The 17,760-nt window shown below is 45.7% G+C and overlaps 1 protein-coding gene across 2 annotated transcripts in view; it reads left to right on the top strand.

Moving 5' to 3' along the window:
- LOC138447868 (complement C3-like) overlaps positions 1–17,760 on the top strand; it is a 1,306,650-nt gene that overhangs the window by 1,034,653 nt on the left and 254,237 nt on the right. The gene's annotated exons all lie outside the window — the stretch shown is intronic.

The following is a 17,760-nucleotide window of genomic DNA, read 5'->3' as shown; positions in this document are numbered from 1 at the left end:
AAGTTTTGTAGCGTGGAAAGTAATAAAAGGGCGGACTCTACGAATATTACAGAGATGAAATCGACAAGAGCGGGAAGTGAGAGAGATATGATGAGCAAAAGAAATATTAGAGTCGAAATAGAGACCAAGATTACGAGCAGTGGGAGAGACAGATAGACTAGAGGGAGGAAAAGAAATAGAAGGAGGGGGAGGCTGTAGAAGGAGAGTATTAGCAGGAAAGAATAAGACTTCAGAAATGGGAGGGACTTCGAAAATGGGAGGTCATCCAGGATTTGATAGCAAAAAGACATGTTGAGATGGAGTGATGAATATCAGGCGTGAAAGATGAAAAATATAGAAAAAGCTGAGATCATTAGCATAGATGTGGTGCGATAGTCAGAAGAAAGAAATTATTGGGGAAAGGAGTGAAGTATATAGGGAGAATAAAAAAGGACCCAGCACTGACCCTTGTGGAACACCATGATCAAGAGGAAAAGATGGAGAAGTATTGCCACCCCAAGAGACAGCAAAAGTATGGTTAGATAAGTAAGAGGAAAATCATGATAGAACAGAACCATGAAGACCAAAGGAGGAAAGAGAGTCCAGAAGCAGAGAATGATCCACAGTGTCAAAAGCGGCAGAAAGATCAAGCAGAATGAGAACAGAGGAGTGTTTAGAGTAACGAGCTGTAAGAAGAGAGTTAAGCACGCAGGTTAGGGCTGTTTCAGTAGAAAGACAGGGATGAAAACCAGTGATGTGGGAACAAGGTGCTCTGAATCTGTGCCCAAAAACAGGGCCATTTTATCGCTAACTGTGAAACTGTTGCAGTCCGTGATTATTATATTACTACTAAATATTAAACCAATGTTTCCATTTCACTGGTCGCCCTCCAGACATTTGAAAAAACATTGGTGGAGTGTTACACTCTGTTGTTTCGGTACAAGTGAGGACATGGCATTTTTGTGGTGAACACCAATATTAAAATGGTTTGCGATGGTGATGGCGGTTAAATCCGAGAGGTTCACCTCTAGTTTTCCTCAGTGCAGTCATAAGGGATTTGACATCAAAAGACATCTTATCAATCTAGGATGTCCTTCACTTGAACCGCTTAATACAGAAGCTGTAGCACCACTCTGTGAACCTCTTGTAACTGTATCACACTTCAATAGGTCATCCAGTACTGTAGGGTCTCCAATCCTAGAACCAGAAAGTTTACCTGGAATAGGTAATAACTTGCGTTGTTACCCATAGTGACTCCCACATTATCGGGTTGTTGAGGGTTCCGTAAGAGGTTATCGACCTTCAGACTAGCACCAAAAGGCACTGCTTGCTTCATAAACATGCCTAGCTTCAGTCCGATTTACCTATGTCAAGCATCTTGTGACGAGGTAACAGTTTGTTTGTTTATGTTTGTTTATTTATTTGGGAATGCGCACCGAACCCTTAGGTAACTGGGCGCAGCAGATACAAGGATACTTAAAGCTTTGTTACACACTAGTGAATACAATACATGGCTCAAGAAAGACAGTAATACAAGCAAGTGCAATGAGAGTGTACAGTGGGTTACATACATAAGGCAGGTACATAGGGCGATAGGCAGGTATCCAGGGTCATAAGTCATTAGAACAAAGCCAGTTTAGAGTATTACGCATAAAGCTGAAATAGGACTGGTCGGTTCTGAAGTCTAGAGGTGGTATCAGGTAATATTATCCCCATATATATGGTCGCCGTAAATAATATTGCCGGGAAAAGGTTGTGGCGATATTATATGGGTGACCATATATATGGGGACAGGGGCAAAAAAAAAGAAATGTAAAAAAAAAAAAATGTGGGGGTTGCGGGTGTCCCCCCGCATGTTCCATGCAATAATGTCGCCACAAAAGACGGCCATTTTTCGGCGAGATTTTTGCATGGCGAGATTTTTGTGGCAACATTATTACATGGAACCCTAGAGGTAATGAGTTCCAAGACTGTGCAGCTTTCACCGGGAAGCTGCTTCCTCCGGCTTTTGTTAGCTTAAATCTAGGTATGTCTAGACAGTGGGAGTTAGCTGCCCTGGAAGGGCGGGTTGATGTTCTCCTAACCATTCTTTCTGTAAGGTATGGGGGTGCAGCATTGTTGAGACATTTGGAGGTCAAAGATACTGTTTTGAGTAGGATTCTGTCTCTTATTTTTAGCCAGTGGTGTTCTCTTCTAATGTTGGATATGTGTTCTCTGATTGGAATATTTAGGGCTGTTCTAAGGGCGTTGTTTTGTAATGTTTGTAATTTATCCAGGATATATTTGTTGGCTCCTAGGTAGAGGGCCTTGCAATAATCCAATTTTGACATTATTAGGGCATTAGCGAGGGTGATGCAGCTAGCTGTAGTTAGGAATGGTCTGCAGGCACTGATGAGCTTGCAGGTGTAAGCGGTGCCAGGCAGTTAACTTGTTTCCTTAAGGTTAGCGTAGAGTCAAGGTAGAAACCTAGCGTTTTTACCTCTTTAACTACTTTTAAGGTTAGCATCGGATCAAAGGATCAGGATCTCTGTTTTGTCGTCATGCAGGCAGAGGCCATGATCTGCCATCCATGCCTGAATGAGGAGGTATATTTTATTTACCAGGGCTGAATCCGAGTCAAAGTTGCCCGAAAGGGGTATGAGGATCTGGGTGTCATCTGCATAGTTCGTGTAGGTGATGCCCAGCCTGTCCAATTATACATAGTGGGCGAGACACAAGATCCCTGTGGAACGCCGCAGGTCGTCTGGATCAGGTCTGCTAATGCCATGGGGGAGAAGACTCTCATTGTTCTATTTTCTAAGAAGGACTGGACCCAGGCTATTGCATCACTTAAGTAGTATCTGGCCGATGCTAGGTGTTTGCATAAGACTGCGTGGTCCACCAAGTCGAAGGCCGCCGACAAATCGAGAAGGAGAAACATGGCCATTTTGCCTTTGTCCTTGAGCTCATCGCTTTGGGTTTTTAAGTCGATGAGTGCCGTTTCCGTTCCATGTTGTGGTCTGAATCTGGTTGGTTTCAAGGTAGTTCTGAATTTGTAAGTAGGCTACTCTGTCGATTATTTTAAGGTGAAATGGTACTGTGGTGATGGGTCTATAATTAGTGGGTATGGCTGGGTCTAAGGTCTGTTTCTTGAGCAGAGGTAGAACCCACAACTCTTTTAGATCACTTGGGACGGAGTTGGTCATGAAGTAGGCATTGATAAGTTTTGAGATGATCGTCGCTAGGTCTCTGGCAGCATCTTTTATTATTTGGGCAGGACAATTGTCACCCTGACATTTAGACAGCTTCAGGAATTAGATGATTTTCTCGGTTTCCTGTATGGTGGCTTTAGTGAATCTGAATGGTGCTGGGATGTTGGTAGTTTCAGTAGGGGTGGTGGGTGGCGTCTCAGTGGTGAGTAAGGAGGCTTTTTTGGTTGTGATTTTGATTTGGAGTGTGGTTATTTTGTTGGGCAAGGCATTCTGAATGCTGGTGCACCATTATTTGTCTTTGGGCACATTGTCTACAGGGGGTATGGCGGTATTCCAGTTCTCGGAGGATCGCAAAGAGTTCCTTCATGTTGGAGCTTGCCTTCGATATTCTTTCCTTAAAAAGGTCTTTTTTGGTGCAAATTATTTTTTGTAGTTGTTAGAAAACAGGGTTAGTTGTAATTTGTTTTCATCCGATGGAGTATGTTGCCATAGGGCTTGTCATTTTCTTTTTTGAAGTCTTAGTTCTTTGAGGTGGAGTGTAAACCAGGTATTCAGGTGCGCCTTTTGTTTACTTTTACGTAATTTGATTGGCGCAATAGTGTCCAGGGCCTTAGTCATGGTATTGTTAAAAGCTTCAACGAGGAAATTGGGGTCAGAGTTGCTTGGTCGGATGTTGAGGGAAGGAAGGAGATGAGGTAGTAATTTGTCCTGCGGGATTTTTTTTTGCATCTGGTAGGGAGGGCAGGAGCCGTCACTATGACTTTCGGTGTTTGCTTGTCTATTGCTATCAAGTAGTGGTCATTCCACAGTTGCAGGGTTATTTTGGTAATAGAGGTGGTACAGTTCAGGTCAGATACCCAGTCAAGGGTCCTTCCTTTGGCATGGGTTGGGGCAAAAACTTTTTGTGTATGTCCTTGATCTGAGAGGATGGTCGTTATTATCTGAGCCTGTTTGTCCACAGGGTAATTGAATCCCAAGTTGAAATCACCCAGAATTAATATCTGCAAAGATTCTTCGGTGTTGTTGGCCAGGAGGCTGGATAAGTCCTCCGCAAAGGTGCCGATCGGCCCTGGAGGTCTATATAGTAAGTAGATAGTTAGAATGCTGCAGATGAATATGGGCAGTTTGGCAGTGAGTATTTCACAGGACTTAAGTTGTGGTGGAGTCATAAGTCTTAAGGCAAGGATGGTTTTAGCTATCATAGCTAAACCTCTCCCTCTAGCATTGGGTCTGTCTACTCTAAGTATCTGATAGTTATTAGGTATTGCTAGCATAAGGGCAGGGCCTGCTGCATCATGCAACCATGTGACTCCTAGGATATCTAACTCGTCAGAGGATAAGAGTTCTGCTAATTCGGTAGCATGTGCCACTAGAGATGTTACATTGATGAGCGCTCCAGAGATTGTGGTCATGTTTTTGGGCTCTATGTGTCTGGTGGGGCCCGATCTAGATTGATTGGTTGTGGTGTGGGATTTCAGAGGGTGGTAGGCAAGGTTCAGTGTTTTAGGAAAGACATCCACAAGGTCTAATCTGAGTATCAGTTCATGACTAGGGGCAATGGTTTTATAGTTGAGGAGGGGGGTTAAGGTTTGAGTTCTTATTAGTTCTGGGCTCGTAGAGACGGGGTAGTCTAGCTCGAAGTCTATTGTTTCTATCAGGTAGGGGGCAGGGTGAGTGTTTTACTTCAGACATTATTATGTCAATAATAGGTGTGATCAGTAGTAAGGGAATCAGCAGAGTCTTTCTGGTGTACATAATTAGTACTAGTAGCCAGCAGTACTAATGAGTAGTTAGCTAGTCACCAGGGAGTGCTAGTCAAGAGCGGTTGAATAATCAAATATGGGTGGATTAGTCACTGTGTGGTGGGCAGGGGCAAGTGAGGTCAGCAGAGAGGTCTAAGCCGGCGTTGGCCTATGTAAGTACAACCAATGGAATAGGCTAATCCGACATTTGCATAGGCTAGTCCAACATAGGCATAAGCAGTTACAAACAATGACCTGGGCATGGGCTAATATAATCAGCAGAATAGGCTAGTTCGACAGTAGTCTAGGCAAGGCACAATCAGTTCAACATCAGTCTAGGCAAGGTACAATCAGTGGAATAGGCTAATCCAGCATTGGCGTAGGTTGGTCCAACATATGTATAAGCGGGTACAATCAATGACCTGGGCATAGGCTAATATAATCAGCAGAATAGGCTAGTCCAACATTGGCAGGCAGGTACAATCAATGTATTGGGCAAGGGCTAATATGGTTGGCGAGGTAGGCTAGCCCAGCATAGTCTGGGTAAGGTGCAATCAGTGGAATAGGCTACTCTAGCATTGGCGTAGGCTAGTCTGAGTGTGACTTTAACTAGATCAAAGGCCCTCTGGCGCTGTGCAATACTGTGCAAGTTTAATTGTAGATAAAGCCAACAGTCTGGGATTAATACATGCTAAATACCAAGTGTTCAGTACCAATGCATGTGGTCTAGGATCGGTGCACATTTGTTCAGGCAATATACGGTCAGTGTGGTGAGTACATGATAGCTTTGATTAAACAATGCAGTCACTGATGCAGTATGAATGTAATCCATATTCCGTGTGTGTACAGGGCACATGGAAAAGCAGCAGCAAGTGGTGGGAGAGACAGCGTTCTGGTGATATTGTATCTTATTATTACAAGTCACTGGAGGGCTGCAGCGTGCGTGAGGCGGTGCTATGAGGGTCGCTGGGATAAGTTAACACTTTCACGCGAGGAGAGGAGCAGGGGGAATGTTTTATGAATGGAGAGCGCAATTATGAACTCACCGGCGAGAGGTTTAGGGTCGGTGCACTGATCAGGGGATGCGAGTTAGATCGGGCAGCGTGACGTCACCTTGCGCCGGTTGTGCTCGGTTAGCTCCGTCAGTAGTCTTTGGTCCTCGGCCTTCGGTCATGAGGCCGGCTTCACCTGCCGGCGGCTCCGATTGGATTAAATGCTTTCGGTCAGCCAATCAGCTGGTGACACCTCTATTGATGCAGAAGTGCGGAATGGATCACAATAGAGTGGCAAATTTTGAGTAGAGTAACCCTTGTGATTACTGATGGCGTCTGCTCGGATGTATGGTCAAAATATAGTGAAAAATATTGAAAAAGCACTATGTAGTGCTCGATACTGGTGGGTGTAGAAATGTTGCAGCCACTACTGGATCTATGCAGTGGTTCTTCGTGGGACTCGTGTCTGCGAAGATTGGATCACAAATATGATCCGTTGGTACCTCCACAGAGGTTGGAGGGGGGGGGGGCTGCTCCTGCGGCACGAGGAGTGGAGCAAGCTCCTATTCGATCCAAGGGTGGCTGGACTGACTTGCCCAGCTCCGTCAGTGGTCCTTCAGTCACGAGGCCGACTTCGCCTGCCGGCAGCTCCGCTTGGATGAAATGCCTTTCGGTCAGCCAATCAGCTGGTGGCACCTCTGTTGGTGCGGAAGTGCGGGACGGATCACAACAGAGCAGCCATTTTTGAGCAGGGTAACCCTCGTTACTGAAGGCGTCTGCTCTGATGTATGGGCAAAATATAGTGAAAAATATTGAAAAAGCACTATGCAGTGCTCGATGCTGGTGGGTGTAGAAATGTAGCAGCCACTACTGGATCTATGCAGTGGTTCGTCGTGGAAGTCGTGTCTGCGACGATTGGATCACAAATATGATCCGTTGCTTACCTCCACAGAGGTTGGAGGAGGGGCTGCTCCTGCAGCAAGAGGAGCGGAGCGAGCTCTTGCTCGATCTGAGGTTGGCTGGACGGACTTACACAGCTCCGTCAGTAGCCTTTGGTCCTCGGCCTTCGGTCATTATGCTGCTTCACCTGCCGGCGGCTCTGATTGGATGAAATGCCTTTCGGTCAGCCATTCAGCTGGTGGCACCTCTGTTGGTGCGGAAGTGCAGGACGGATCACATTAGAGTGGCCATTTTTGAGTAAGGTAACACTTGTGGTTACTGATGGCGTCTGCTCTGATGTATGGGCAAAATATAGTGAAAAGTATCGAAAAAGCACTATGCAGTGCTCGATGCTGGTGGGTGTAGAAATGTAGCAGCCACTACTGGATCTATGCAGTGGTTCGTCGTGGAAGTTGTGTCTGCGAAGATTGGATCACAAATATGATCTGCTGCTTACCTCCACAGAGGTTGGGGGGGGGGGGCTGCTCTTGCAGCACGAGGAGTAAAGCCTCAGATACTGATCCCTTCCTGGACGACAGCTTGGGTTGCCCCTCAGAGACCTTGATTCCAGCATCCAACAAAAAGCACAGGTCTTCATAGAGCGAAAGTTCCCAGGGCACATTGTTAGGGAGAATTCTCAAGGATGTGCTAATTTCCCTTACCTTTTGAGACCCCCAGCAACTTCGCTGGATTCCTATGATATGATTTTTTACCTTGGAAGAGTGTGAGCCTTTTTTTCCCACTCTTCCATGTATTTTGATGTGTGTTTTACTTTTGTGTTCTTTGGATATGGAGTTTTAATTCAGCTCCATAGGCATCATCTTTTTTTGTGTGAGTGCTGTGGCACAGGGGTGTCTTTCAGACTCCCCAAGGTTTAAATACCTTCTCTGGGACTGACTACTGTCTCCCAGAGCATGTAAAGTTAAATTGACTTTACTAGTCTTTTTAAATTTTCAGACCCAGCACACACTACCTTACTATAGAGTGCTGGAGGGATTGCCTAGCTTCCCCTGAGTCTAAACACTCATGTAACAGTCAAATGTTACCCTTTCCCACTTGTAATGGCATGTGGCAGTGGTTTTAAACAAACTACCATACTTTTTCCCTCCCGCGAACACCGGTAGCTAAAAATCGGGTCAGCCATGTTTTCCAATATGGCACCCAAGACCTATCTGCAAAAACAGACTCTGGTCAACCTTTTTCGCCATTTCTTTTTGGAAAGGTCCTTCTTGTGTTTGTCTCTGCGCGCCAAACCAGGTTTGGTCCCTTTGTTCGTTGGCCTTTGGCGGGCTTCAATGCTGAAGCCCTACTCTGGCGCATGAGTGTCTGGGATGGACAGGATGTGAGGGAGGTGCCTGAAACTCCCTGTGCTTAGTTTCCTAGGAGACCTGAATACACTCTGGTGTGATTGGCCGGCTGGCTGGCTGGCAAGGACAGCCACCCTGCTATGTGAGTGACAGCCAGGCTGGAATGAATGGGAGAAAACTGTTTAAAAGCAGGTCTCTGGGACTCGGAAAGCAGAGTCGACCAATGGAACGAAAGAAACGAAGTTGAGCTGAAGGAAGACGACTGCTGCAACTCCTGGTCCACCGGTGAAGACCTGCTGCAGGTCCGAATTGCCTGAAACTCCATCGACAGAGAAGCCCTTCAAGGTTAACTTCTTCCCTTGAGTTTGGTGTGAACAACCAAATTGTGAGCCACCTGGACACCGTCCCCAACCTGGTCTGTTGAAAACCAGATAGCCAGGAGGAAGGAAACCAGCTCGTGGACTTTAAGGCACTCGCACCTTAAACCGACGTTTTGCCAAGCTTGTGGCCTCTTCCCTGGGTAGGGCAGGTACCTCCCGACGTCCTCCTTCTTGTCCCCATGACTGAAGCTCAGGAACTGCGAGATCTTACGCCCTTAGTTAGAAGCCACATTTATAATCAAGTCAATTCTGAAAACAGCAGTCAAGGGAAGCCACACCACACGAGTATAAGAAGAAGAAGCAATCTCCCCAGTACCTGGAAGATCTCTTGCAAGATGTATAGGTGAATCTAAGCAGATACAAGCACCAGAAATACGATTACGGTAAGTAATGTATGTCTTCTGATGCTTGTTAATCTGCTTAGAATCACATGCTGTGCATAGACTAGCGAGCAGTACCAGGAGATAGTGGTGGGATGTGCGAAGGAATGGCAGCAAAGATATGTCTTAACATTGCCTGATCCACCTGAGAATCAGTCTTAGAGTGCACGTCTAAGCAGTAATGTTGAGGGAAAGTGTGAACAGAACTCTGGTGCCTAGAGTAGAATGTGCTCTGGGCATAAACAGTAAATCTCTCTTAGCCAGAGAGTAACACATTTGGATGCATCTAACAATCCATCTTGAGATTGCTGACTTAATGACAGGGTCCCCTTCTCTACCAGCGGCATCAGAGACAAAGAATTGGTCTGTTTTCCTTTGTGGCTTTGTCTTGTCAAGGAAATACACAACTTATCCCCTACCATCTAGTTTATGGAGGCTTCTTTCAGCTGAGTTAGTGGGATTCTGAAAGAAAGTTAGAAGTTCAATGAATTAGTTCACATGGAACTTAGAAATGAATGTAGGCGACAAGCGTGAGTGTGTGTGCAAATCCACTTGTTCCTTGTGAGTGGTAACGAATGGGTCTTGAACTAAGAAAGCCTGAAGGTCACTAACTCTCCTAATGGAGATAATATTCACCAGAAAAGCCATCTTATAGGTGAGAGCCTTAAGACTAGCTTTGTGCATTGGCTCAAAAGGAGGGCTCATAAATCTAGTAAGGACAACATTCAACACCATCTTGGAGTTGGATTAGAAATAGGAGGGTAAAGTCTTTTTACCCCTTCATTGAAAGCCTTAAGTACTGGTACTTTCCATCAGGAAACCTTGCTCTGAGATGTGGTGTCAGCAGAAAGAGCAGCTAGGTGGCCCTTTAGTGAATTAAAAACATTTATCTCTCTTTATGGAGTCCATTTAATAACTTACATGGTTAGTTTTTTTTTCTCGTTCTATTGTGTTGTTTATTTATTTTTTATCATCATACTCTTGTATACATCGGATTAGATACATTGAACATGTTATTAGGTTGTGGGTTCACTGTGTAAGATTCTAGGGAGTTTTCAAAGATGGTATTCATTGTATAATATTATGGTAAGTTAATGTAATTTGTAATATATATAACCTGAGATGTATCTGTAATCCATGTGTATTTGTGATATGTATATATTGTAAAGTGAATATACACATAAAAAAACAAGTCCTGAATCTAAGAGCTGAGTTAGATAAGGACTATGTGCATGGATAAACAGTCAATTGGGTCGGTGTTACGAGTGCTGCACCAAATGACAAAGCATTTCTATTTACTGGAATAACAGAGCCTAGAAATTGGTTTCCGTACCTCCTTAAGAATGTCCATACACCTTTGAGGCAGCTGGAGATGCCGAACTCTGTGACCTCAGGAGCCATGCTGCTAAGTTGAGCCTATGAGGGCATGGGTGCAGTGTTGTCCCCTGGTCTTGGGACAGCATGCTGTACAGGCAAGGTAGCTTCACCGGAGATGTGAAAACCATGGCTGCCAAGCCCACATTGGTGCTATCAGGATTAGTGGAACTTGTTACTGGTGCATCTTGCGAACTATCCGGTTGAGGAAAGGAACTGGGGGAAAAGCGTAGGCATATTTCCCGGACCATGTGATCCAGAGATTGTTCCCTTTGAACTGTTTCCGGGTATCCCAGTAGGAGTAGTCTGGGCAGTGTGCGTTCTCCAGAATTGCAAAAAGGTTGATGTCTGGAAGACCCCATTCGGCAAAGATGGTGTGTAAAATGTGTTCGTGCAAGCTCCACTCGTGTTCTAAGGGCAGCTGCACGACCCTGCTGAGCATGTCCGCAAAAAGATTGTGTTCCCCTGGAACGTGTTGTGTTTTTAGTGCCCATTTCCAAATGTCCTGTGACAGCTTGGACAGCCATGGAGAGTGGGTGCCTCCCTGTTTGTTCAGGTAATACATGGGTGTAGTGCTGTCTGTAAGGACCAGAACGGTCTTCCCTTGCAGTTGTGTCTGAAAAGCTTGTAGGGCTTGTAGGGCTTCGAATACAGCAAGTAGCTCCAACAGGTTGATGTGTTTGTATTCTACTGATTGTGGCCATGTGCCGTGCACTGTCTGATGTATAAGGTGTGCCCCCCACCCCGACAGGGATACGACGTTGGTGAGAGTGGCTTCTACTGCGGGGGTGGTGAAGAATTTCCCCTTCAGAAGGTTCTCCTTCGACCACCACTGAAGATACTGAAGGAGGGCTGTCGGGACATTCACTAGATCATCCCACTGACCGTTTGCCTGACACCATTGGCTCGAGAGCCACTCCTGCAAAGGACGCATGCACAGACGGGCGTGTGGAACAAGTAAGACGCACAATGCCATTATTCCTAACAGCCGCATGGCTTTCCGTACGGTACCTGACGACTGGCTACATACTAAGGGATCTGGAACAACATGTTTTGGACCCTCTCATTGGAGGGGAAGACTAGCCCGTCTTCTGTCCGAATCAGGGCCCCCAGAAATTGTTTGACTTGACTGGGGACAAGACTTGACGTTTTATCATTGATGGAGATCCCCAGGCTGAAATGAAGGTCTATAGTCTTTTGGGTGTTCTTCAGACATGCTTGGTGCGAGTCTCCAGTTATGAACCAGTTGTGGAGATAAGGGTACCCTGGAATGGACATTCTGTGCAGGTGAGCTGCCACCACTAACAGTACCTTGGTAAACACCCTCAGGGCTCAGACAATGCCGACGGGGACTACTTTGAACTGATAGTGTGTTCTCTATCTTGAACCGTAGGTACTTTCTGTGCACTGGCAACATTGAAATATGAAAGTATGCATCTTTCATATACAAAGTGGCCATGTAATCCCCTTGTTTCAGCAAGGAGATTACCTCCTGCAGAGTTGTCATCCTGAACTTCTGAGGCTTGACAGGCTTCACATACTTGTTTGCAAGACACAGGTCTAATAGATAGCGCATGTTAAATCCTTTTTGGGAACAAAGTATAATGAATAAATACCATTGTTTATCTGAAGCTCTGGAACGAGTTTGATCGCTCCCTTCTGCAGAAGGGGCTGTACTTCTTCCAGGAGGATGAGGAGTTATTCCGGTGACAGTCTTCTGCTTTTTCGCTGGTGGTATCGAGGCGGATAAAGGAACTAACTCAATACAATAACCGTCAGTAACAGTCTTGAGCACCCACTTGTCTGAGGTTATTTCCTCCCATGCGTGGGTGAAGCATGTTAATCGTCCTCTTACTGGGTAGGCATGGGAGGGAACCCGAATCACAGAGTAATTTGCTTAAAGGGGGCCTCTGGCTGCTGAATTTCTTCCCCTATCTTAGATATGCAGGAATCCCTGTTGTTGAGCGGTTTGATAGGTGCCAATAGAATACCAGGATGATCCCCCTGTACCATAGGCACTCGGAGCTGTGCGGGGAAAGGACAGACCGTGAAAGGACCGGCGGGTATTGAAGACCCTGCGTTGTACATACGGCCTGGCAGAGATCTCATTAAGAGATTTCAGTGTCTCGTCCTCTTTCTTCGCGGTCTCAATGGCGTCGCCCACTGCCTTGCCGATGAGAGCTGAGTCCTTGTTAGGTGTATTAATGAGCGAGGCCTGTCTCTCGGGTTTGAACCCGTAATTATTAAGCCATTGTTAGGACAGTTTTTCTGAAGTCCAACTAAGGGCTTAGCAAAACCATTCTACTGAGGCAGTACAAGACTCCACTCTTAGTATAAGGCTGTACCACCTGAGTTCGGGGTAGCGTAGACAGAGCGGCCAGGCTTATCTTAGGAGGGAGAGGGCAGTAGATACAGTACAAGTGAAAATTGTAATACAAATGATCCAAAGAAACACTGAAACACTATGTATTGTAAAAATAAAGGATTTATTTAAATACAGGTAGGCCCAGATAAATCTAGGGGTTAAGTAAGTACTAACACATTATAAGAAATCACAACATAAAACACAACCCTATACTTGAAAGTACACAGACCCAAGTATAGACCTTATTTGGAACACCTAACAGTAGTTCTAGGGAAGCCAAAACTTTGTTATACACTTTTAGTATAGGTCAAGCCTATTCTTTGGGCGTAAAGACCAATGGTTACTTTTAGATTACTTTTGGTAATACAAGGACAGTAGGCCCTTCCAGTTGTACAGTGACTCTTGGAACAAATCAAATAAACAGTCAACTGGACAATATACTTTTGGTGAATAGTGAAACACTTATTCTAGGTGCAGTAAAAACCTATAACTAGTTTTGTCATAACACACAGTTATACCAGGTGAGTAAAACCTAAGGATGTAATGTACAATTACAGATGCTTTGGAAATCAGGGAACTCCAGATTGAGGTAAGCAATAACTCTGGTAACTTGTTTTGGATGGCACACAGCTAACACAAGGTAAGTAAAACCCACTTACTTTAACTTCACAATGAAGGGGAAAGTAAAACCTAATGTCACACTTTACTGAATAGATAGTCTAGGTAGGCAACAACCTAATGTAGACTTATTAAGGACAGGCTAGCAGCAAGTCAGGGGAAGCAAGACCCAGTTGGGGGACACTCACATAGTTATCCTAACAGGACTAACCTGGTGATACCAACAGTTGGAGGACACTCATACAATTACCCTACAGGAATAATCTGGTGAAACCAACACATTACTTTTGTAAAGAGGCACAACCTAATCACAGGAGAGTAAAATACCTTCACATCTACTTTCTTTTAGACTGGTAAAACAGTGGCTAAGGAAGAAAAGATGTTGACCATACTTTTAAGAATAGTGCATCACACCTTCAAGATCAGTAAGAACTTTTGGAACTGTTCACTCTTAGAATTACAGTTACCAACCAACCAACTCATTACAAGTAAGTAAAACACTTGATTTCTTTTCTAGGCAGAAGTCCCAATCCCTTCAAAGTCTTTCCCTTAGAGCATGAGTGTTCTCAGTGGCAGAAGGGGGGGTCACTAGGACTAGTGACCAACAGGCAGTGTTAGAATAAGTTCTTTAGTAGCAAAAGTCAGAGTTTCCTGGCAAACAAGTGAGTACTTTACTTCTAGGGTTAGAAGAGGGTCCAGGGGCTTCACAGAAGACACCCCAGCAGGATTCTAGCAGTGGGACTGGGTGTACTGGACGAGGGACCTCCTAATCACAGAAAACACCCCAGGACTACACAGAAATCCCAACAGGCTTAAGGTAAGTATATACCCAAGCCAACACAGTACCTCAGCAATGAAGAAGATATTGCAGCAGGCGAACTTCAGGGACTGCAGCCAAATACCCGGTCACTGGATTCCTTGTCCTGGAGACTGAACACAAGACCTCAGAAGGGACTTTGCAGCAGGGATCAATGAAGAAGGCTCTAGGCAAGATTTCTCTTGTGGCTGAATGCGGTTCTGCGGGTTTGGCGCCTTTTCAAGGAGCACAGAAAAAGACAGAAAATGCGGTAGAATTCTCGTTGTTTAAAAGGTCCAGCACTCTTGTGAGGGGACTTTTTGGACTCGATTCGTGTCTCTGGAGATAGACCAGGATGCCCACAAAGTTTCAGCGAGATTCGGAATTCGGAAGACCGTGCACTGCACAGTGGCTGGAGGTCCCAAGGTATTGCAAGAACACAAGGTCGCTCAAAATGCAGGTCTTCTTGAGTCTAGTGGATCTCACCAGGCTCTGGGTTCGGGTCGTCGTTTTCGGAGACCCCAGGTCGATCGGTAGGAAGGGCTGCAGCAGGTTCCGGTTACACAGTAGGCTCTCCGGCCGCAGGAAATCATTCCCGCCGCTTTTCCTTCGTCATCCTCTTTGGTTTTTTGTTACAGTGGTCGACATGACTTCAGCTTCCAGGTTTCCAGTATTTATCAGGAACTGCAACACAACCTCTGCATTCTCTCCCCGCATTTTACAAGAAAGGGGCGTCTGGCTGTCCAATCAGGACAGCCAACCCCCACTGGGATTTGGCCCAGGTGAAGGAAGACCTAAGACAAAGGAGGGGGAAGTTTTGGACTCCTCCCCCACTTCCTGTGTTTACAGACTGACTGGAGCTTGGGCGGGGTGTCCAGGGGACTCCCGCCAAAGACAAAACTCAAACAAAGGAATTTCCCGCCCTGGATGTCAGGGGAAGGAACAAGAAACGACAAGAAACACTAAAATGGTAGAAAAAGAAGACAGGTGCCATTTTGGTAAAATGAGCACCCTTAAGTGCCTTTACTGTAGCTGTGATTACAGCCCGCGGTAAAGGTGCACCAAATTAGTAAAAGGTATCACTGCCACCAGCCATTACAGGTAAGCTTGTCACTGTAACAGAATTGTTACAGTTTAAATGTGAAAGGGGATACATTGTATCTCCCCAGCACGCCACATAACATGGGGTGTGCTGGTTTCACAGAATAAAATGTAAAAGGGATCCAAAGATCCTTTCTACCCTTGGGAACTGTAGTTCACTCAAGGTTAGCACAAGAAAGTTAAATGGGGAGCCCCTAGGGCAATCCAGCAACAACAGGCACTTATTGCCAATAAGTTGTTAGACATGATAACTTTAAAAAGACACTATGGAGAGTCTTAAAAATGACACCCATAAAAAGAGTTAAAGATTAGGTGAGTGTGGAAAAAGGTTCCCACTCACTGAGGTATTAATGAAACATATTCCACTAGAAAAGCAAAAAGTTCTGGAGTTGAACCAGGAAAGGAAGATTTACCAGCTCTGTGGAAATCTTACCTAACAGCCATGCATAGCGTTTCAAGAGGGTGCCTTCAGCCAACCCCTACCTGCGGTCTCTGCAGCGTAAAGTGTATTCTACAGGATATTATGTGTGCCTTGACGTCCCTTTTGCACCACCGCAAGTAGCTGCGACCTTGTTCAGGCACATTTTGCAGACCCTCTTGCAGCAATCCCCATTGTACATCACTAAAGCTGGCAAGGAGAGTGGTATTCTTAGAAATGCGGCTACTGAACGCTGCAGAAGAAGTGATTCTTTTGCACAGGGTTTAAAGCTTTTTGCAGTCCTTATCAGGGGGGATATTCGGATGAAGACAGGGGAACTCCCGCACGTTTTCTAGTCTTAGTAATGACTAGGGAGTCAGGGACAGAATGTCCCGACATATAGAGTGGATTAGAAGGCGCTGAGTGAAACATCTTATCGACACATGGGTTTACGGCCCAAGTAAGGGAGGTCATAAGCAAGGAGGGGCAATGCGCTTTTTAATGGGACTGAGAAGCAGGATAGCTTGGCTGACTGAAACCTTTTCCTTGAGGATGTCCTAAGAAAGCCTGAATTAAGCACCAGCTCCTGAGTGACAATCTTAAAATGGTCAGCTGCCTTCCTAATGATAGTATTGAACAGCATCTGATCATCAATAGGGGAAGCCTACCTGGGTTGGGATACAGGCGTAGCGTCCAACAAAATATTATCAGGCTCAGCTTCATGAACAGGGGTAGTGGGCCAATTACCCTGGTCATCGGCAGGGGTCCATGCATCTGGGTCATGAGCAACAGGGTCTTGGGAGCCATCATCCCAATCCGGGACATAATAGACATCATTGTCTTGATCATACTAATCATCTTAAAAGATGTCATCAGAGGGATCAGGCAATTTCTGTCTAGGAGAAGAAGAATGAGCCTCAGGGGAGTGAAGCCTAGGAAACTTTGAGGGCATAGGGCAAACGTCAAAGGAACAGGACCTCTTAAGGCTGCCATTACATTTTCATGAAAAACGAATACATTCTTGTTCATACTTTTCGCAAACCTTTTGCTAGTTCAGGAAGAGGATAAGGAAGCTTTTGGAAGAGGAAAATCTGAGTCTGATGGAACAGGGTCTGTTAGCTCCTGTAGGGCCTGGGACAAAGGAGAGGAGGCTTGGGAATACCCCCCAAAGGGGTATTTGGAGCTCAGAACCACGAGGAGAGGCTTTAGAAAGGTATTACCTGATTTTGGGGTGAGTTTTCACTAAAGAAATGTGTTTCGATGCATCTTTGACGCATTACAAACATGCATAGAAACTTTAGTGACCCTGGGAAACGGAAGTCTCGGTACCAAGCACCAACCGCAGCGGCAGAGGCGCAGCGGGTCCTGAACCCTCAGGTTCGCTAGGCCCTGTCGAAACCTTTGACGGGCCTGTGGATGACAAAGGCTTTTTTGACAAGTACGTTGAGGGAATCTGAGGGGTTGTGTGTTTGGCCTTTGAAAGAGTGTGTGCGCCTTTGTCACCAGGGTGTTACTTCCTCATCGCACTGCTGATGGCATGCATAGCGGGGCTGGTGACTGGCCTGTGGGAGTCAGCCAGCCCCACAATAACGACTCCAGAACGGGGCCATGGCTGCTTGAGGAATCCTCGTCCGTGGGGACGGCACCGTAGGGAGAATGACTCTCAGCCTGCATAGCGTAAGCCGCCTACCGCTGTGTGCGCCTTTATGTAAGTGTTTTAAGCCTAAAGAGTCGACAGTCCTTGCAACGCCGCTCATCGTGGTTACCAGGTAGACAATTGTTGCACTCCCTATGTGTGTCCTTCCACGGAAACATCCTGAGGAAGGGCAACATTTAAATGGAGTTCTCTCCATGACAACGTGGGAAAGGAGCCAGACGAATAAGGGAAGAGGTGGGAAAGGAAAGAAAAGGCATTCTCGAAAAAGAGGTGTCTAGAAAAGAGGGGTCCTAACTCTCCCTACTATAAGGTTGAAGCCTGAAGGTCAAGGCCGACAAGAGCAGTCGAGTCATTGGAGTCAGCGAAGGTTCGCAGGACGGCAAATGGGAACAGTCGTCAAGGAAGTTTGTTGATGGGGGAACAGAAATAATTCTTGTTAACACAAGCCCTGCATGAAATCGACCAACTAGAATGGCAGAAAAAAATAATCTGGGAGGGCCTTGGTGCGTAAAGGATCTTGG

This window comes from Ambystoma mexicanum, chromosome 3q, assembly GCF_040938575.1.
Source record: "Ambystoma mexicanum isolate Mex_15411 chromosome 3q, UKY_AmexF1_1, whole genome shotgun sequence".
NCBI lineage: Eukaryota > Metazoa > Chordata > Amphibia > Caudata > Ambystomatidae > Ambystoma > Ambystoma mexicanum.
The sequence above is the reverse complement of the archived record's forward strand: the minus strand, read 5'-3'. Positions and strand labels throughout refer to the sequence as shown.